The sequence below is a fragment of the Lepidochelys olivacea genome (assembly GCF_965140295.1).
Source record: "Lepidochelys olivacea isolate rLepOli2 genome assembly, chromosome: 19".
In the NCBI taxonomy this organism is placed as follows: Eukaryota; Metazoa; Chordata; order Testudines; family Cheloniidae; genus Lepidochelys; species Lepidochelys olivacea.
The window spans coordinates 10895602-10914015 of NC_140429.1; the positions used below are offsets into that span (position 1 = coordinate 10895602).

The 18414-nt window shown below is 55.0% G+C and overlaps 1 protein-coding gene and 1 long non-coding RNA gene across 5 annotated transcripts in view; both read right to left on the reverse strand.

The window, feature by feature from the left end:
- Positions 1-10155: 10155 nt before the first annotated feature.
- LOC311510205 lies at positions 10156-16902 on the reverse strand. The gene is made up of 2 exons (XR_014709044.1): positions 16861-16902; positions 10156-14734 (listed from the first exon to the last, which is right to left on the reverse strand). It is a non-coding gene; the product is annotated as an uncharacterized lncRNA (long non-coding RNA).
- Positions 16903-16954: 52 nt separating this feature from the next.
- AHDC1 (AT-hook DNA binding motif containing 1) overlaps positions 16955-18414 on the reverse strand; it is a 104304-nt gene continuing 102844 nt past the window's right edge. For all 4 annotated transcript variants that reach the window (XM_084609712.1, XM_084609711.1, XM_084609710.1 and 1 more), the window contains one exon: positions 16955-17568. The gene's annotated coding sequence lies outside the window, so the exon portion shown is untranslated. The remainder of the gene's footprint in view (positions 17569-18414) is intronic.

Sequence of the window (18414 nt, forward strand, 5' to 3'; positions counted from 1 at the left end):
TCTGCACTGGGAGTCAAGAGACCTGGTGTCACGACAGGACATGGGCAGTCTGACCTAGTGGTCAAAGCAGGAGTCAGGCCAGGTCAGATACCAGGAGGTCCAGAGGCCAAGCCAGGCCAGAGGGCAAACTGAGAATCGAGTGTCAGGAAGGATCAGGTTACCAGGAGATCAGAAGCAGGAGAAAAACTCAAGAGCAGAACCTCAGATTGATAACCAGCTTCAGGCCAGGACGCCAGGAAGTCAAGCCAGAGGACCAGGAGCCACAAGGGGGACACAGTCCAAGGCAAAGTGAATCCCACTTCCATAGACAGCTTCCTGTTCCGGTGCTGGGTTTAAATAGGGGCTGTGGACCAATCAGGGCCCTCAGCATTTTGCCAGTCAGCTCCCAGGACTGGGGCTCCGCTGCCTGAGTTCAGCTCCTTATTCTGAAAGCACTCGGCACATCTCAGGATAGGAGGCTGGAGCCTATCGCAGAGCAGTGTTCGAGACCCACGGTCCCCAGCTTCAAATGTCAACTCCGCTGTTTGACTTCAGACAAGTCACTTGCCCTTTGTCTGTTTATAGATTGTAAACTTTTGGGGGCCAGGAGTGACTGTTACCATGAACAGCACCTAGGACAACGGGGCCCAATCTTGATTTGGGCCTCTAAGCTACCGGAGATATCACCTCTCCCCCCTTGTGCTGTCGTAATGGCGGAAGCACATTCTGCTGCCAGGCAGTAGGTTTGTAGGGCTGGGGGCAGACATGTTTTAAAGCAGTCAACATAACACCAGTTTGAATCCGGAATCACTTCTGATCATAGAGATCTATATTCTATTTCGAAACTATGTAAATCATGGGTTTCAGAGGAGCAGCCGTGTTCGTCTGTATCGGCAAAAAGAACAGGAGGACTTGTGGCACCTTACAGACGAACAAATTTATTTGAGCATAAGCTTTCGTGGGCTACAGCTCACTTCATCGGATGCGTTCAGCTGTAGCTCACGAAAGCTTATGCTCAAACAAATTGGTTCGTCTCTAAGGTGCCACAAATCCTCCTGCTCTTTTTATGTAAATCATGTTTGATAGATATATGCTATTACAATTAATTTATCAACTAAATGTGACTATTTCAGCACCAAAAACGAAAAAAAATCTAAAGTCATTTTCAAGTAGCCTCGGCTGGCAAAACTTTGTAATCAACGCCACACATCTAGGAGCTGTGCTGATAGGAGAGGCAGGATTACGCTGATAAAAAACATAACGATCAAACCAATCGGCAAAGCTTTGTCTCAGCCACGTGACTAGCGCTTGCTGGTTTTAACTGAGTCTTAAAAATCAAGACAATCAGATCAGGCGTTTGAAAACGCTGACCGTTTAAAGGTGGGGACATTCTGCTGTGCAGCTGGTCCTTTTAAAATGCTCGTGGCTTTCAAAGGACACTAGCAAGCATCTTCAAACTTGGCTCAAGTTTCAGCTCTCAGTGAGATCTACACAGCAAGCTGACATTGCAGTGCCTAGCATCAGTCTCTCGCTCACGGTGCCTGAATGAAAATGATTCACTGGCCATAGGAAGGATTCCCCCCCGCCATACACTAGTGACTAAGGTAAATCTGAATGAATTTGTCTGCAACTTTGCAAAAATAACAAAGAAGAATAACCTTGGGGCTGAGACCAAGCATAAAGAATGCTTCTCTTCAGAAAATTAAGAGTGACTGAAAAGAGCGATTTGAATGGAAATTAGAACTTAACCATAACACCTACAGTGTAGCACTTTATAATGAGGGCAGAAAGGGTAACGGGACACCTGAGCCCTCAGGGAGACAGAAAATCAGGGTGGTCTTTGTAAACAAGTTCACAATTAGACACCAGGGCCCAAGTCACCATAGCTCTGCCCCTTGTGCAGTCATTTACACCAGTGCAAGGTGAGTGTGACAATGCTACCAGTTCAGAAGGCTGTAGCATTTTGCACCCTTTTTACACTAGTGCACCAGGTGCAGGGCAATGATGCAATGGGGGACCACAAGCAATACAGCCTGATTCAGGTGAATAAACAGGGAGCCGTGGAGTGGAGCGGCCTGAGCATAGGGTTGGGAGCCAGGAATGCCTGAGTTCTAATCCTGACACTGACTCACTGTGCAGCCTTGGGCAAGTTCCTGCCACTCCCCTGTGCCTCAGTTTCCCCAATAGTAAGATGGGGCTTTAATGACACTTTGCCACCTCTCGAGGGGGAGGAGGAGTTGGTTAACATTCACTATGTACCTTGAAGGACAAAACCATTCACTACGAGAGCCCCAGTCTGACTCTAATGACTAGTCATGCCTCTCGTTCCAAGGCCCTGCGCACACTGGCTGTGCCTGTCCCCCAGCCCCAGTCACTCCACTGACCTCAGCAGGGGCTGAGGGCCCCCGGCCCCTTTCAGGAGGTGGTCGGCGTCAAGGCAGGGGCTGGGCAGTGCACTGTTAGCCTCACTCCTGCCAAGCTCTGTACCCCGGGGGCGGGGAGGGGAGCCTGCCCCCTTCCTCTCTGCACTCGCTCTCTTTTGTCTCTGCAAGTGGCTCTGGAGTAGGGGGGGAGGCCAGGGCCTTGCTCTAGCTCCACGTGAAGGCGAAGCCTTGGTGCTGTGTAAACACCAGCTGTATTAAGAGTGAGCGGCTCCTTCTAGGTCAACAGATAGCTGAGTTGTTGCCAGGCAACGGCCCGGCTCCTCTTCCTTGCCAGCCTCGCTGGGTGGCGTCGGGCACCTCACAGCGCCGCGCGCAGGCCAATTCCAGCAGCCGGCCTCGGGGCACACGCTCTGCACAGGGGGCCGGGGTGGCAGCCGCCATGTCATAGCCTAGCCGGGCGGGACGGCGGTTGCCCTGTGATGGGATTTCAAGGAAGCGCGGGGGCATTTTGCTGAGACACGTTGCTCATGCCCAGCTTGGAGGCCTCCATCCGTCCTCGGCCAAGCCCTGCTGAGACCCACCCTACGCCTTGCCAAGCATCCTGCAGCTTCCTGGTGCAGAAATAACGCTTTGCCCTCAGCCGAAGAGGGAGAGATCATGGGTATTGGTGCTATGGGGGAGAAGGGGGGGGCTTTGAAACCCTCCCACCCAAACACCTGGACATAGCTGACACCCCACAAAGCTTGGCTGAAGCCATCAGCCCCCCCGCAGGAGAATGATCTCTTCAGCCTGCACCTGTGATCTCCTTGCTGGTGCCCCATTCTGTCCAGGAGCTGGATCCACATGGCTCTTTAACACCCCTCTGCACAGGGGTATCAGGGACCTCAGGAGGTCATCTAGTCCAACCCTCTGCTCAAAGGAGAACCAATCCCCAATTTTTGTCCCAGATCCCTAAATGGCTCCCTCAAGGATTGAACTCACAATCCTGGGTTTAGCCGGCCAATGCTCAAACCACTGAGCTATCCCTCCCCCCATGGATGTAGTGGGACGTAAGCAGTAGGTAGACCTTGCATCACTCCCTCAACCGCAGGCAGGAGGGGTTAACTTTAAGGCCTGCTGTGGCCTTTTGCAATAAGCAAATCCAGTCTCAATAAGCAAATCCAGTCTCGTGCCTTCATTCGGGATAAACCAACAGTGGGGTGGCTGCTCTGGAGACATCATCCCCGGAGAGCTCCTGCAAGCCCTCCATCCTTGTTACTCGGGCCTTTGTGCCCCTGCAGCGACACCGGCTGTGCTGTGAAGTGGAAAAGGCTTGTTTGGAAGCTGCCCGCGGCAGCGACAGTCACCATGGAGCAGCCTCTTGCGGCTGGTGCATCGGGGCAAATGCACCTCCAGAGAACAGCTGTGGGGACCAGTGGTGAAGGAGTTAGAGGCCCTAGAGTGGCTGGAACAGGTGCTGTCTTCTCCAGTCTGTGCATGTCTCACCGGCCTCCCACTGGTGGCAGTTCTGGCTGGAAGCCTGTGCCCCATGCTGAAGCTTTCCAAGCGGCTGCATATCCTACCATGTAGGAGTGAGGGCTCAGTCCCTCTAACTCTGTGTGAAGGGCCTGTCTCAGGCCCCACTGGCCCATTCTGTTTGCCCTGCTGGCAGGGGAGCAGTTTGCTGATGGGGAGGGAGGCAAATGTGAGGGCAGCCGGTGCCAGATGCCAAGCCCCACTCAATCCTTCCAAAAAGCCACACAGCGCTTCCTCCTGGGCCCATCCCCTTCACTCACCGCAAACACAGCCCCTCCCAGCAGGCCAATATCAATCGGGGACTGTGGCCCTTTAAATGCCACTCTGCATCTGTCTGCCTAGGCCCAGTGAAGACGGGGTGCTGGCCCTTTAAACCAGGCACCACCGGGTCACGCTCAGAAGTGGCAGATTGGCAGGTGGCTCGGGTGGGTGGGCGAGCGGGGGGCGGTGTTCGGATTTGTTTCCAGGCTCTTGTTTGATTTGGCCATGATGGCATAAGTGGGAAGGCAGGAACTTGGGAGGTTCTTTTGCCTTCAGAAGAGAGGTGGGGGAGGGTGTCCTTTCCCTTGGGGGAGTGAGGAAAGGCTGGCAGAAAGTGTGTGTGTGTGCTCATGCGGGGGTCAGAGACAAAGAGGGGGAGCTGGAGCCGCCGAGGAGGCTGGTTTAGCACTCCCCCCAAAAAGGGGAAGTGGGGTTTGCATCGGAGAGTCCCAACCCCCGCCCCCCATTCTCTCCTGGCACTGTGCAGATGTCTTTCAAGCCTCTCATATTCGCTACAGCAGATCTCACTCCCCCCCTAATCCCCCCCAGTCCATCAGTATGGATCATGTGTTTTTCTCCATGGCAACCTCCTTCCTCCCCCCCGCCCCAACAATGCAAAAAGCACTTAACTGCAATAGCCATGACCCTGCGGATCTTGCTAACCTCTTCCCACCCACAGGTAGCTGGCGCGCTTTGCCAGCCTCTCCAGCCCAGAGGCCCCAAGGCTGTTCCCTCCCTCCTGGCTGCCGGTGGCGGGTTTAGCTTCCCACCCACAGGTAGCTGGCGTGCTTTGCCAGCCTCTCCAGCCTGCAGGCCCCAAGGCTGCTCCCTTCCTCCCTCCCGGCCGCCGGTGGCGGGTTTAGCTTCCCGTTCCTGGAACTTGCGCACCAGGCTCCTTGACGCCACTGGCGGTTTTCCCATCCGTCTCTCTTTCTTAACCTGTCTGCAGCCCAAAGTCGACGTGCCCACCCCCTCCCTTCGCTGGCAGGGAGACGCGTGACGAGAATCTATCTGTCAAGCGCCCAGTCGCTGTGGTCTGGAAAGCCCCCTTCGTCCTGCGAGCTGGGGGCCCAGATCCCTCCCTGACACCAAAGGACAGTAAAGGGTGCAGCGCCGTGGCCAGGAGAAAGAGCGCCCGCTCTGATGCAAGTTCCCCACTGCCTCGAGTGAGAGGCGGGCTGGGAGGGGAGCAGTGCGCTGTTCAGTCATGTTCACGGGGCCACGGTCACATTGCGCAAGGGCAGCCTGGGTCTGCTGCCTCGTGCTCCGCCAGCCGCTGCTCCAGGGCGGGGGAGATTGTCCCAGGATCTGCTCCCTGGCTGGTGGACACAGAATCTCTGCTTCCAGGGCTTCATGCCCAGCACTCAAATCCGGACCCCGGGGCTCATTCCAGCTAGGCACGGAGCCCTGCTGCCCCCAGGAGCTGAGCACCTGCTGAAATCATCGGGACACCGGAGCACTCAGTCTCTTGCAATAACTGCTCAGTGGAATCACAGGGCTGCTTTCACTGCCATCAATGGGAGTTTTTCCATGAACAGGGGAGCAGGGCTGGCCCTCAGCAGGGCACGCTCGTTCCTCTTCCTGTCAGACTTTTCCCCACAGCCACAAAAGCCTCCTTCCCTAACCCATTCTCCCCCGGCCTTGCCTCCCGCTCAGCCCATGACAGCCACCTATGAACTCTGCACTCCACCACACCCACTGGCCATCTCCTCCTCCCCTGCCTCCCCTCATCACATCGCTCATTACAGGGGCCTGCCCTTGTCTAGCCCCCAAATCTGCTGCCTCACCTCGATGACCGCACCCGATTTACAACATTTGTGCTGAGTCAGGGAGCACCCAGCTGTTCCCAGCTTCTGCGGTGATAAGCGCATTCCAGGCGCGAGATGCCCCAGAACAATGTGAGCTGCACTACCGGACCAGCTACCATCGTCCTGCTACAGCAGTCGCTCTCCTATGCCCCTTGCTTTTGCGTATCGGACAAATAGGAGGTACAATAATAATAACAAAACTTTTAACCTCCAAGCCACCTTCCAGCAGAAGATCTTAAAGCACTTTGCAATTGCTAAAGAATCCAGTGTTCCAGTATCAGAGGGCACTGAGGGTGAAGAGTGGGGCTTGCCTATTCCCAAGGATCACAGTTCCAGTTCTTCTCCATTGGCCCTATCCATTTTGTTAGCCTTTAACCTTTCATTCTTCCTTAAATCCCTCCATTTCCAGCTCTTATGGTCGTGGAGAAAGCGCTTCAAATGGGCCCCCGTGGCGGGCTGTGTCTCTACGCCTGCAGACAGACAAACTGGAAGAATAGTTCGGAGAGGTTCGGATTTCCCCATTCGTCTGAATGAGGTGTTGACTCTGAAACATAACAACTTGCTGCCAACACTGTTGCCTATTTCACTACTGATCCAAGTAATGAGTTTAGTCAGTGTCTGGATAACACAGATGTCAGATACAGCAAAGAGCAATTAGGCCCCGTAATACCCTCCTTGCCAGTGCAGGATTAGTCTGTAGCACTATATTCTTCCATCTAGCTTTAAAAGTCCCAAGCAATGTGGCTTCCCTCTCTTCCCCTGGGAGCTTGTTCTACTACCCTCCTGGGCCCCTCCCTCACTGTTAGGCCCTGGTTTTTGCAGGCTACATTTTCCTTCTCTTGATTCCACCCTGTTACTCCTCATTAGGTGTCAGGCTGAAAGCAAGAAGGAGGCAGCAGTCACCAAGGGAGAAGGGGCAATGTAGTCCCAAGGCAGAGCTGCTTGGGGTGATACCATGGCCAGTGGGGCCACAGCAGACTCCCAACACTTACCTCCCCCAGTACTTCAGCTCCTGATTATGCCCATTTCCCAGTCAGGAAAACCAAGGGTGGCCGGAGGTGATTCACCCCAAGGTCACACAGGATGAGCTGGGATTAAAACCCAATAGGCCAGGCTGCCCCTCCATGTGCCCTCCCTCCCCATAGCCCCTAAGCCTGTCCGCCACTCCTGCTCACCTTGTCCCTTGCTATAATGGGTGATGCATTATAATGCACCGGGCTGGAAGTGCAAGGCTCTGCCAGGAGACCTGTGCTCACCCCTCACCTCCTTCCTTGTCCAAGCTGTCACCTTTCTCTGACGGCCCCGTCCACTGCTATTTGTCTCCCCTTCTCCCTCCTGGAACCTGCTTCTCCCCCTTCCACACCAGGGTCAGGGCTTTAGCAGAGCTGCTCCTGAATTGCACCCATCCAAAGGCAGGAATCTGGTCCCAGCTGGGCACCTGGTTGCTGTTTCCAAAAAGCATGTGGTTTCTGCAGCCCTTCGCTGGATCAGGCCTTTCACCAGCTCTGCTGGCCCGCCCTGAGCAGAGCTACTAACAGGGACTGCAGCCTGTCTCCCAGGCCCACTAGCCACTTCCATCCCTGCTTGTAAGGAACAGAGGCTCTGGGCAACTCTTGCCTCTCTTCCCCCTACATCTTGCATGGCCAACCTCAAGCATTCAAAATCAGTCCCCACCCCGCTCCCCGGCCCATCAAATTATGAGATAGGGTTAAAACTCATGAGGTCTTTTAACCCAGTTAGACTTGGGGGGTTGTTTTCTTTGCCTCCCGGGCTCAGCGCGTCACACTTTCAAGCTCTTCTCTGCACCACAACTACCAACGGACTCCCCCTGCCCCCCCCCAATAAAAGCCGAGATTCTTGTGTCACTCCACAACGCCCGGAGCCGGGGCTTTAAGAAAAGCGCCAGCTACCGGGCACACTGGCAACACAGCCCCTCTGTAAACAGGCTCGCTGGCACCTGCCTCCTCCCGCGCCTCTCTGGCCTTCCCCACTGCAGGTCCGGGACGGTCCCGGCTGAGCCCTGACTCTCCCATTTCTGCTCATCCACCCTGCAGCGGGTTCCCCCCCCCCGGCCATGACTTTGGACACAGGAATCCGGCAGCACCCAGCCACCCCCCTCAGATCCTGACATCTGTCCCTGCCTGCACTGAGCCAGCACCAACCCCCCCTCTCGGAACAGGGAGGATTTGAAAGGGGAGAGGAAGGTGGGGAGGAAAGAGACAAAGCAGAAGCCATTTAGCAGATAAAGAGAAGGCGCCTTCCCCCTGCCAGTGGCACCTTTGCAAAGCCAGGCCTGGTAACAAGCGAGGAATTCAGCCCCAGCGCCAGACTCAGACACTGCTTAAATCCCACAAGATCTATGCACCGTGTAAGTCCTGCTTCAGCCCTTTGGTGCAGCCGCCTCTCCTCCCCAAAGCTCCTAGTGAGTTCCACGTTCCCGCCAGCGATTCATCCGCCATAGAAGAGAGGAGCCCCGGAGCTCTTTGCTGAGCCTTCTGTTTGCTAGTTGACTTTTTCAGAGCTAGGCTGAAACCTGGCTTGGCTGCTTTCTCCTTCTGCGTTGGAGGGCAAAGGCCGATCTCCCGAGCCCTGCCCCTGGAAGAGGCTGTTCCAGGCTCACTCAGGCCTTGTCTGAGCTAGATTTCAGACTGGTTTCCCCGCAACAGTGCGTGTTTAGTGCCACCCTGGGTTATCTACGCTTTGCTGAACACAGGGTGGTAAAAATGCCCGGGTCCCACCAACACCAGGGTGATTGCACCAGCGGCTGGGAAAAGGATCCTAGCATACGTCCACACAGAGATTCGCACTAGCCGAGCTCGAGCTAGCGTGCTAAAAATAACACGGTGGAGGTTGTGGCCCTGGTAGAGGCTCGGGCCAGACTCCCAAGCTTGGAGTCACCTCACCCCCTGGTCCACGCCGCTATTTTAAGCATGCTGGCACACGAGGCCCGCTCCCAGCTGCAGGGCAGACATCCCCTCAGAGGCTGGCAGTCCAAATCCCAATACTGACAGTGCTGCGTGCAAAGCCTGGCACTGTGAATCACATTCACTTGGCTGCTGCCTGTCACTCAGGATACTGGTTATTTCCAGCAGGCAGCTTTAAACTCCCATTAGCTCCGGATCTAGCCTCGTAAGCAACACCCATCCCCCTCCCCCGCCAACACCCAACCCCCCAGCTAATGCATAATCACAGCATCTCACGCCATGCCAGCTAATCCATTGCAGAGCTCCAGAACCCCCTTGCACACCGGGGGGGGGGGCAGGGGGGGAGGGCGGGGAGACAGACTCCATTAAACCCCCCCCCCCAATCATCCTCTCCAACCGTTAACAGAAGCAAAGAAAAGCAGCCTCATCGCTCAATATATAGGTTTCTTTTAATATAAAAAAGTGCCTATTAAAAATTCCTTCCTAAATACACAAAAAGACCAGTCGAGTGGGAAAGCGAAAGGGACTTTTGGGGGGAACGAGGGGTATGGAGTCAAGGGGGCCTTTTCAAAGAAATCATAAAGCAGGAGGAGCTCATGGTCTTTAATGAACGGATGCTCAGAGCAGGCGCTCCGCCTGAAAGTGACCAGATTTCTGCTGGATTTCATACAAGCACTGCGCAGTAACGGACAACACAGGAGGGCTTTTTTTGTTTTTTTTTTGTTTTGTTTTGTTTTTTGCACAATCCACAAAGCTGTACATAGTTTCCAAACCCTGGGAAAGGGGAGGGGGGCGGGATAAAGAGGGGGGGCAAAAAGAAAAAGTCACCCACCCACCCACACACACACCCCCTGAGCTCCTCACAGGCGCAGCTGGGAAAGCATGGAGGAAGGAATACTGGTGTAGCGAACAAGTGGCAAACAAGAACTCAGACAACTCCTTCACCCTGGCCCCGCAAAACCCCCCCCTCCCCTGAAGCTCCCCTCCCCCCGCCAAGCAACCCCCCCTTCCCCCACAAAGAGGGTGCGGTGTGTGGTTTTTTTTTTTAAATCTTTTTCTTCCTTTTTTTTTTTTTAATACAAATTTGGATCTTTGGGTGTGTCCTGCCAAAAACATTATTAATAATAACAAAAATAAAACTAAAGTCGTCCTCGTCATAAAAAAGGCAACTGAAACCCAATGAACCCATGCGGAATTTGCACATCACAAAACCACAGCAGATGTACAGAATGCAATATACAAGACACGATTTATAATAAAACATTATATACAATAAATAGGTTATGGTTACTTTTTTTTTTTGTCGATCGATCTGTAAATAAATTGTCTCAGTGCATACTGGTGGGTTTTTGCTTCTTTCGCCTGCATATTTGCCTTTCAACTTTTTTTTTTTGGGGGGGGGATTCTTTCTTTTTAATTTTTTTTCCGTGTGCGGGTTTTTTGTTTTTGATTTTTTTTTTTTACATTTTTCTTTTCTTCAAAAGTATATACAATTGCTGGTTTTGTGCAGAAAAAAACAAACAAACGAACAGACATCCCTCTGCTTCCAAACAGAGGAGAGACCGGGGGGGCATCTCTGCTGCCAAACAGAGGACAGACCGGGGGGCATCTCTGCTGCCAATCAGAGGACAGACCGGGGGCATCTCTGCTGCCAAACAGAGTGGGGTAGAGGAAGAAAGTTGTGGGGGAGGGGTCTGGAGAAGTGAGGCGGAGAGGCCAACCCGGGGCGTAGATCAGGCAGGTGAAAGGCGGCGCGACGCTTTTCACTCTTCTCGCTGGGATTTTGGTGCACGTTGATGCTTTGGGAGTGGGGGACACGCCCCATCTCCCCACGCCCCTGCCAAAAAAACAACAAAAAAATATCTGCCCAGAGCAGCCGGTGGATGCTAGACTGTGGTGTAGCGAACTCATGGCTGGGATGGGACAGGGTGGGGTCTTCTCATTTGTTTACATAAGCTGCAAAAGACAAAGGAGAGAGGAAATTAATGTCACACACCTGCCTTCACCCATTCACTGGCATGAAACAGACATTGATGACACACTACGCGCTCACCCCTGGAGGGCTATGGGTCTGATCCAACACCCGCTGCAGTCAGTGGGGGTCTTGCCATGGGGGCAGGGCCTGTGTTTTTGTTCAATGTCTAGCACAACAGGGGTCAAAAGCTGCAGAAAGTATTTAGGTGCCTAAAGCCGCTGCTAGGCAGGTCACTTACTGCACGATACTACGAGGATGAGGCGGGACAAGAACCAGTAGCGAATCAGAGAAGGGCACATGGTGCCCAACTCCTCTGCATCTTTAGGTGTCTAAACACCTTTGAACATCCAGCCCCTGGTCCACGGCTGGGGTTCCTAGGCACTGCGCTAGGTACTGTACATACACCGAGGCCAGGCCCAACTATGGTGCTCAGCAGTGTGAAACACCCACCCCGAGTTAAGCCGAGCTAACCCCCGAAACAGCGCTAGAATTCTTCTGTCGACCTAGCCCCCACCTCTCGGGGCGGTGGAGTCCCTCCGCGGATGGGAGAACCCCTCCCGTGGCTTTAGTCAGCATCTACCCTGAAGTGCAACAGTGTCACAGCTGTGATTGTAGTATTTCAAGTGTAGACAAACCTATAACAAGAGACAGGCCCTGCCCCAAACCGTTTATCGTCTAAATAAACCTGGCAGACAAAGGCTGGGGGAACACAGAGGTGCCAGGTGCTGGCCATATGTTCTCTCTCTCTTTGGAAGGGGGGGGGGACTGGACACTGGTACAAAGTCCCACAGGAAACCTGAGACAGAGGCAGGAACTGAAGTCAGTTGCACCCGAGCCCAACGCCTGACCCACAGGCCCCTTCTGCCTCTCCACTGGCAGCACTGGGCACCGTGCCAGGTCACCGTGCACTCCTCACCGTTACATATACGCCCTGTGAGCCTGGGAATGCTCTCGGTTACTCTGGCGTGAGTCAGCGAGAGGGGATCAGGCCAGTATAGTGTCAATAGAGGTGTCCCAAGTGCAGCTCAAAGCCCAATCCGAATCCAGACTTTGGTGCTGAGGTTCTGTTAGATGACCGGGCCCGTTACAATGACACCATCTTGTCGTGGGCTGAGAGGCAGAACCACTGAACTTTGTGGGTCATGCCGCTCATGAAAAGTCTCTCTTCGCTGCTCAGAGGTACCTGCACCTCAGGGTCCCACCATGACCATCTGCAATCACACTAGCGTAGGATACAAATTCCCAGGACTCTCAGTCCTTCTGGTTCAGAGCTGGGGGTCAGGAAGAAATGTTACTCATGGCGTAGGATTGCAAAAGAGCACACAGGATATCTACTGTCTGCTCTGGCCAGTACCTGTCTGCTCCTGGCCATTGTCAGAGAGATGTCTCACTAGGTCAGCCAGGGGTCTGGTTTTCGTTTGATACCCGTGATGAGATCCAGGTTGCCCAATTTCACAGCTCCAGATGGAACCCAGTTTGTTTCAAACCGGGGGGTTTGGCAGGATTCTGAAGTTCAGAGGCATTTTAGCATCTAGAGCAGCAGAACCTGTTTAAGCCAGAAGGGAGCCAGGCCCGGCCCAAAGCACATGGGGAGAAGGGCAAAGATTTCCCCGCCGCATGGCAGGTGACTTTCTGAGATGAGCCAATGCATCTTCTCCAGAGCTGAGCTCACAGCGGGGACCTGGGGGCACGTGCAGTACCCAGTCGGCACCATGGCACCTTTCCTGGGTGCATTTGAGGACCAGACAGACATGTACGGTGGGGGCGGGAGGGCATGGGTGCGGCTGCTTGGCCACCCACAGCAGAGTAGGGGACCCCATGTAGGAACCAGACCTGCACTACATCCATTGTGTTAACCGCTACAAGAAACGCTCCAAGGGCCAGGTTCCGCTCTGGGTTACACTGATGTAAAACCTGAGTGACTCCACCGACATCAGCTGCCGGTGAGCCTAGAGGGCCCAGCTTTGGAGGACAGGAGAGACCAGCGAGCAGGAGGATCTGGAGCCACGAGAACATGGAGGAATGCGCCGGCGTAGCCCCTCAGGAGCCCACTAGGCCGCCGAGGATGGGGAAGAACAAGGAGAGCTCAGGCCTGAGCCAAGACTAGTTGTCATAGATATGGAGCTAGGCTGGGCTGGGCTTGCTGCGGAGGGGTCCTCCCAGCAGCAGGCCCCGATCCTCTGCTGGAGTCACTCCGTGCAGCTCCCCCGGCTCCGGAGGACTCCAGCGCCCCCAGGGGAGTTCTGACGAGCGGTGCCCACAGAAGGGCTGGTGGGCATGGGAGCAGCGGGAGTTTGCTCCGCAGGACGGGGCATTAGCCTGAGGGTCGCCCCGCTGCCTGAAGCGCCCCCCCTGAACACGCAGACAGCCCCCCGCACTGCAGAAACCCCTCCCTCTGTGCTGCTCCTTCAGACCCCCATCCCAGGGTCAGTCTCCCCTTCGATTCATTCCTCCTCCCCTGGAAGGGGCTGGCTTGGAAACGGGGGCACAGTGGCGAGGAGGTGCCCACCCTCCGGGAGCTAGAGATGTTGACAGCGCTGCAGGCCTGGTTGTCACTCTCCCACAGGCCCCACAGCCAGGCCCCAGAGCTTCAACTTCTCCAGCCCCAGAGACCGAGGGCTCCTGCCTGGGCAAGGGGAAGGCTGTCTCCGTCCCGCCCTGGAGAGGCCTTGGGGAGTTCTCAGAGGCACTCAGTGCCTTGCAGGATCAGCCCATGGGCATGAGAGGCTGGAGGTTCAGGGGAGCTCAGTGCAGATTTTCATAGCAGCCGGGGAGGCAGCACCGGCTAGAGGACAAGGCACTGGGCTGGGAGTCGGGAGAACCTGGATTCTAGGCTCTGCTCGGTCTTGGGCACATCACGTCTCCTCTGTCCCACCCCCTCCCTTGTCTACCATGTCTATTGAGATTGTGAGTGCTTTGAGGCTGGGCCCGTCTCTCACTGGGGGAATGTATAGCGCCTAGCACAACGGGGCCTGGATCAACTGGGGCCTCTAGGTGTGACTGTAATAACAACAGCTCAGTGCCCGACAGCTCCCACCATCCTCAGTGGGGTGTGTGTGTGGGGGGGGCTCCCCACTGCTCTCAGTGGGGTGTATGTGTGTGGGGAACTCCCCATTGTTCTCAGTGGGGTGTGTGTGGGGGGAACTCCCCATTGTTCTCAGAGGGGCAGGAGGGGGATTCTCAATGGGTGCCGAACACTGCTGGAAGTTGACCCATTTCATTAGGTGCCTACAGAGAAGCTGAGCTTGTCTGAAAACCAGGCCCTTGGGGCCCTTTGCTGAGGAGTTAAAAAAAAATAATCAAAAATTTCATCCCCACTGCGGGTGAAAGGCCTCACCTGAGCCCTAAATGTGCCTTTCCTAAGGCAGTTCTGGTCTGTTAATTCAACATGGATCCATTGTCAAAGGAGAGCCCCTTACTGAAACTGAACAAGTGAGAAACAAACCTGGCTCACCATTAGCACCAAATTACCTAGCCCCAGAGGGCTCTAACTGCATCCTGGCGAAGGGTTGGGACTCAGGACCCAGGGGACCTCCTTTTGCAAGGCTCAGGGGTCCCGCCCGCCAGGGCAATGGGCAGGGGCAGGGAACAGCCAGTGGCTTCCCAGGCAGAGAGCTGGGATGGAAATGGAGGGGTGGGATGAAGTGGATTCATGCTGGAAGGATCTATCAGCCCTTGCGTGAGGACCATTACATGCATGAGTGGTTGAACGTAGGGAACCCAAGGCAGCGGGCTTTGACAGAGGATCCAAGTCATGGGTTCTTACCCTGGGGGGCACGGACGGGGTCATGGGTTGGCAGCCAGCCTACCCTTCCTATACTGCCAGCTGGGAAGGGCTTGTGGCCAGCTCCTGGCCAGAGAGGCTCCCAGTGCAGAAGAAGCACTGATCTGAAGACAAGGCAAAGAAACAGGGTTCTACACACAGACAGGCATTCAGACAAGCCCCCCACCCACAACCACGCATGCCCACAGACACGCATGTGCACACACGGACATGCAAATATGGACACCCGTCCACTAACGTGTGTCTCTCCCCCCCACACCATGTGCCCCCCACACCAACACGCATGGGCACATGCAAACAGGCGCGCACCCCCCGAAACCAGCAAGTGCCCTGTTTTTCACACCAAGTTCCATAGCCAGCGACTCCAGCCACATGGAGCCGCCGGCTGCCCCTTTGCCTAGCGGAGGCAGCCTGCCGAGGGGGCGCAGCAGAACCGTTTCTCCACGGCCCTGATTCTCCTCTCCCCGGCAGCCTGATCCGGCTCCCAAAGGAGCCAACGCAAAGACTCCTGTTGACGGCAGTGGGAGCTGGATGGGATGCGGAGACTGGTGTAAATCAGGAGCGACGCCGCTGAAATCAGTGCAGGGCCATGGGAAGGTGAGCGGAGACGCAAGCCCAGCACCATGGGTGGTCCCTGCAATAGGTGGTTGCCAGTCAAAATCAGGCTGAGCTGAAGAGCCCAGGAGGCATGGGGACAGCGTGTTACGGCCATTCCTATTGACCCCTGATTTAGGCACAAATCCCAAAGCCAACAGCCTCCTTCACTGAACAACCCATGCGAGCGGAGGCCTCGGGAGCCAGGATCCACTGACAGCAGCAGTCAGTGACTGATGCTTCAGACAGGGCCTCCCACCACCCAGACCCACAGGGCACCTGGCCAAGTACGGGGGATGGGGGAGAATCCCTCCTACAGCCCCGGAGTGACCAGTTTATGGCCCCGGTGAGAATCGCCTGCCCTCCCATCAGCACGGACGGTACCCCCGGGTCTTCCAGTCCCACTTCACAGATCCACCTCCCCTCAAACTCCACCCCCAGGACAGCCTCACAGGGAGAATGTTGTTAACCTTGCACTGGGCCAGCAGCTGTAAGCCCCCCTTTTTCCCAATACACCCCGGGAATGTAAGATCCGGGGTGATGACTGCCTGCTGCATGGGGTGAAGTTTGAAGGAAAGGGCTTCTTGCCCCCTCTCACCTGACCCCTGCACAGCGGGCGAGTGGGCCCAAACCCAGCCCTTTATGTCTGTGGCTGGAGATGCACGCGTCCGTGCTTCTACCAGTCTCGCCATGAACAGGGACGGAGAACATTTCACGTGTCCTGCTGGGGGCGAAGGCTGCTCCCCGAGCATCAAAAACCTCCCCGAACAGGGATGGTAAGTGCAGATCTTGGCCCACTCAGGCCACGCTGAAATCCGGGTGCCTGCAGGTGTGTGAGGATCTTCCATCTCATCAGCCCTACGGTGGTTGAGGGGGCACTAGCCGGGAGGGGGTGATGGGAGAGGAGAGCTAGGGGGAAGGAGACCGTGTAATGGGGAAGAGGAGAGAGAGAGGGGAATGCAGGGCAGCTCAGATCCGATCTCAGACACGCAGGGCCAGACCCAGCCCAGCTGCTGTGACGCCCACAAGGGCGAGCGAGGGGAGAATCTAGCTCCTAGTTCCATGAGTGAGACACGAACAGACCTGGGGAGCGCGAGGGAGGCAGCGTCCTCACTGCATTTTGGAGCGTCCCTTCCTCTCCGCCCACGAGCTACACTGGGGGTCGTGCCAAACCCCAGGAGCCTGTCCACTGATCTCGGCTGGCCGTGGTGCTGGGACCCCCTCTGCCGCCCCACGGGGTGTCTGGCTTGCCCCCCAGCCCAGGAAGGACTAACGCCACGCCACAGTCTGCGGGGGCCCTTTCTTCAGGGCACAGCTTTAGGTTTCCGCTACAAAACTCACAGAGTAACTCAACCAACAGCCTTCCCCGGTCCACACCGGCTGCGGGACACAGAGGCCTTCCCCTTCGCACCCACAGTTAGCTCCCCCATTAATTCAGCCCTCCGCAGCAATCACCAACCTGAGCCGACTCTGATAACGGCACAGAGCGGCTGACTCCAGCCCCCCAAGAGTCAACAGGGGAGAGGGACGACCCCTAACACACACATACACACACACACACACCAGCTCCCGGAAGCGGGTCTGGGGGGCAGAAAAGACATAGCAGGGGGACGGGAGATCCTGCTCAGTTACTTACCAGGCAATAGGTGTGTCTCCAAGATCCACTGGTGGAGTTTTTAATATATATATATATATATAATATATAAATATATATATATATATTTGGCTCTCCAAAAAAAAAAATAAAAAAAAAATCAAGCAACAAAAATACCCCCAAAAACAAACACACTGGGGAACAAAAAATAAAAGAAACCCTCCAAAACAGCAAAAGTGGCGGAAGAGGGGACGTAGCCAAGTCCTCGGTCGGCATCCGTGAGTTTTTCGTTCGAGTTCACAGATCTCATTTATTTTTGTAGAAAAACCAATCAAACCAACCAACAAAAAATCCCAGCCCCACCCCCCCCAGCCCCTCCCATCGCTGTCCCGAGTTGTGTTCTGCTGCCTTCCCTCTGTCAGCTCACACGCATGCAGGCGGGGGCGGGAAGGAGGCGGCTGCTGTCCGATTGTCTTTCTGCGAGAGGCGGTGGAGCAGGAGGTGTGTGCGGGGGGGACGGGGGACAGGGGACGGACACGACAACACGGCTTGGTCCAAAAATCACAGCCACGTTGTTCAGAGACGGAGCGAGTTCTTATTGTTAAAAAAACAGGGGGCTTCTCTCTTCCTCTTCTCTGCTTTCTTTTTCTTTTTTTTCTTTTTTTTTAGAAAAGCAAACAAACAGTTCTCGATCTCAGTTAAATACAGAACTTGAAAAGTGTTCCAGAAAAAGTGCTGGCTAAATTAGCTCTGAAAAAGAGAGAGACAGAACAGCGGGGTGAGAAGAGGACACAACAAACACAGCCTATCCCCTTGGAGATTACTGATGATACGCGTTACGGTCACCCCTAGACAGCTCAGTAGAGATCAGAACCCATTGTGCCGGGTGCTGTATATACACGTGGTGAGACACAGCCCCTGCTCCAAAAAGCTTCTGGTTTTAACAGTAACCCTGACAACGGGCCCGATTCTTGTTTACACTAAGGCCCCTTCACACGGCGTTGGGAGCGTAAAGAGGCCATAAAGTCCATGGGAATGTGAACTGCTCTTCCAGAGCAGCATCAAGTGGCCAGAGTGTAAATGAGAATCAGGCTCACACGGTAGGAGAAATGAAAGACAAATTAAAAAGACAAATGAAAGCCCCATTTTATGCCGAGAGAGACTGGGGCAGTGCAATAAGTGGCCTGTTTTGCAGACGAGCTCAGAACTCTTAGGAAAATCTGGCTCCAAGTGGCATGCTGAGCGCTGGGCATTTCGGGAGATCCAGTCCTTATTCATATGCTAAATGGGAGCTGGGCCTAAGTGACATGCCCAAGACCACCCAGGACATCTGTGGCAGAGCCAGCTCTCCCAGGGCCCACAAAGACGGACCTACCCCTCTCCCTCTGGCTTTCCCCTGGCTTCAGTGGAGTTACTCCTGATTTATACCTGTGTGTGTGTGGGGAAGAGAGGAGGCCGATGTTAGAACAGAGTCTCCCTGTTCCAAACCATCTCACTCCCCAGAGAGCGGAGATCCCAGCCCACATACCTTCCAAATCTTGCCCTCAGTTAGTTTATACCCAGGAAGAGCAGTTGAAGCCAATGGGCCTTTTGCAC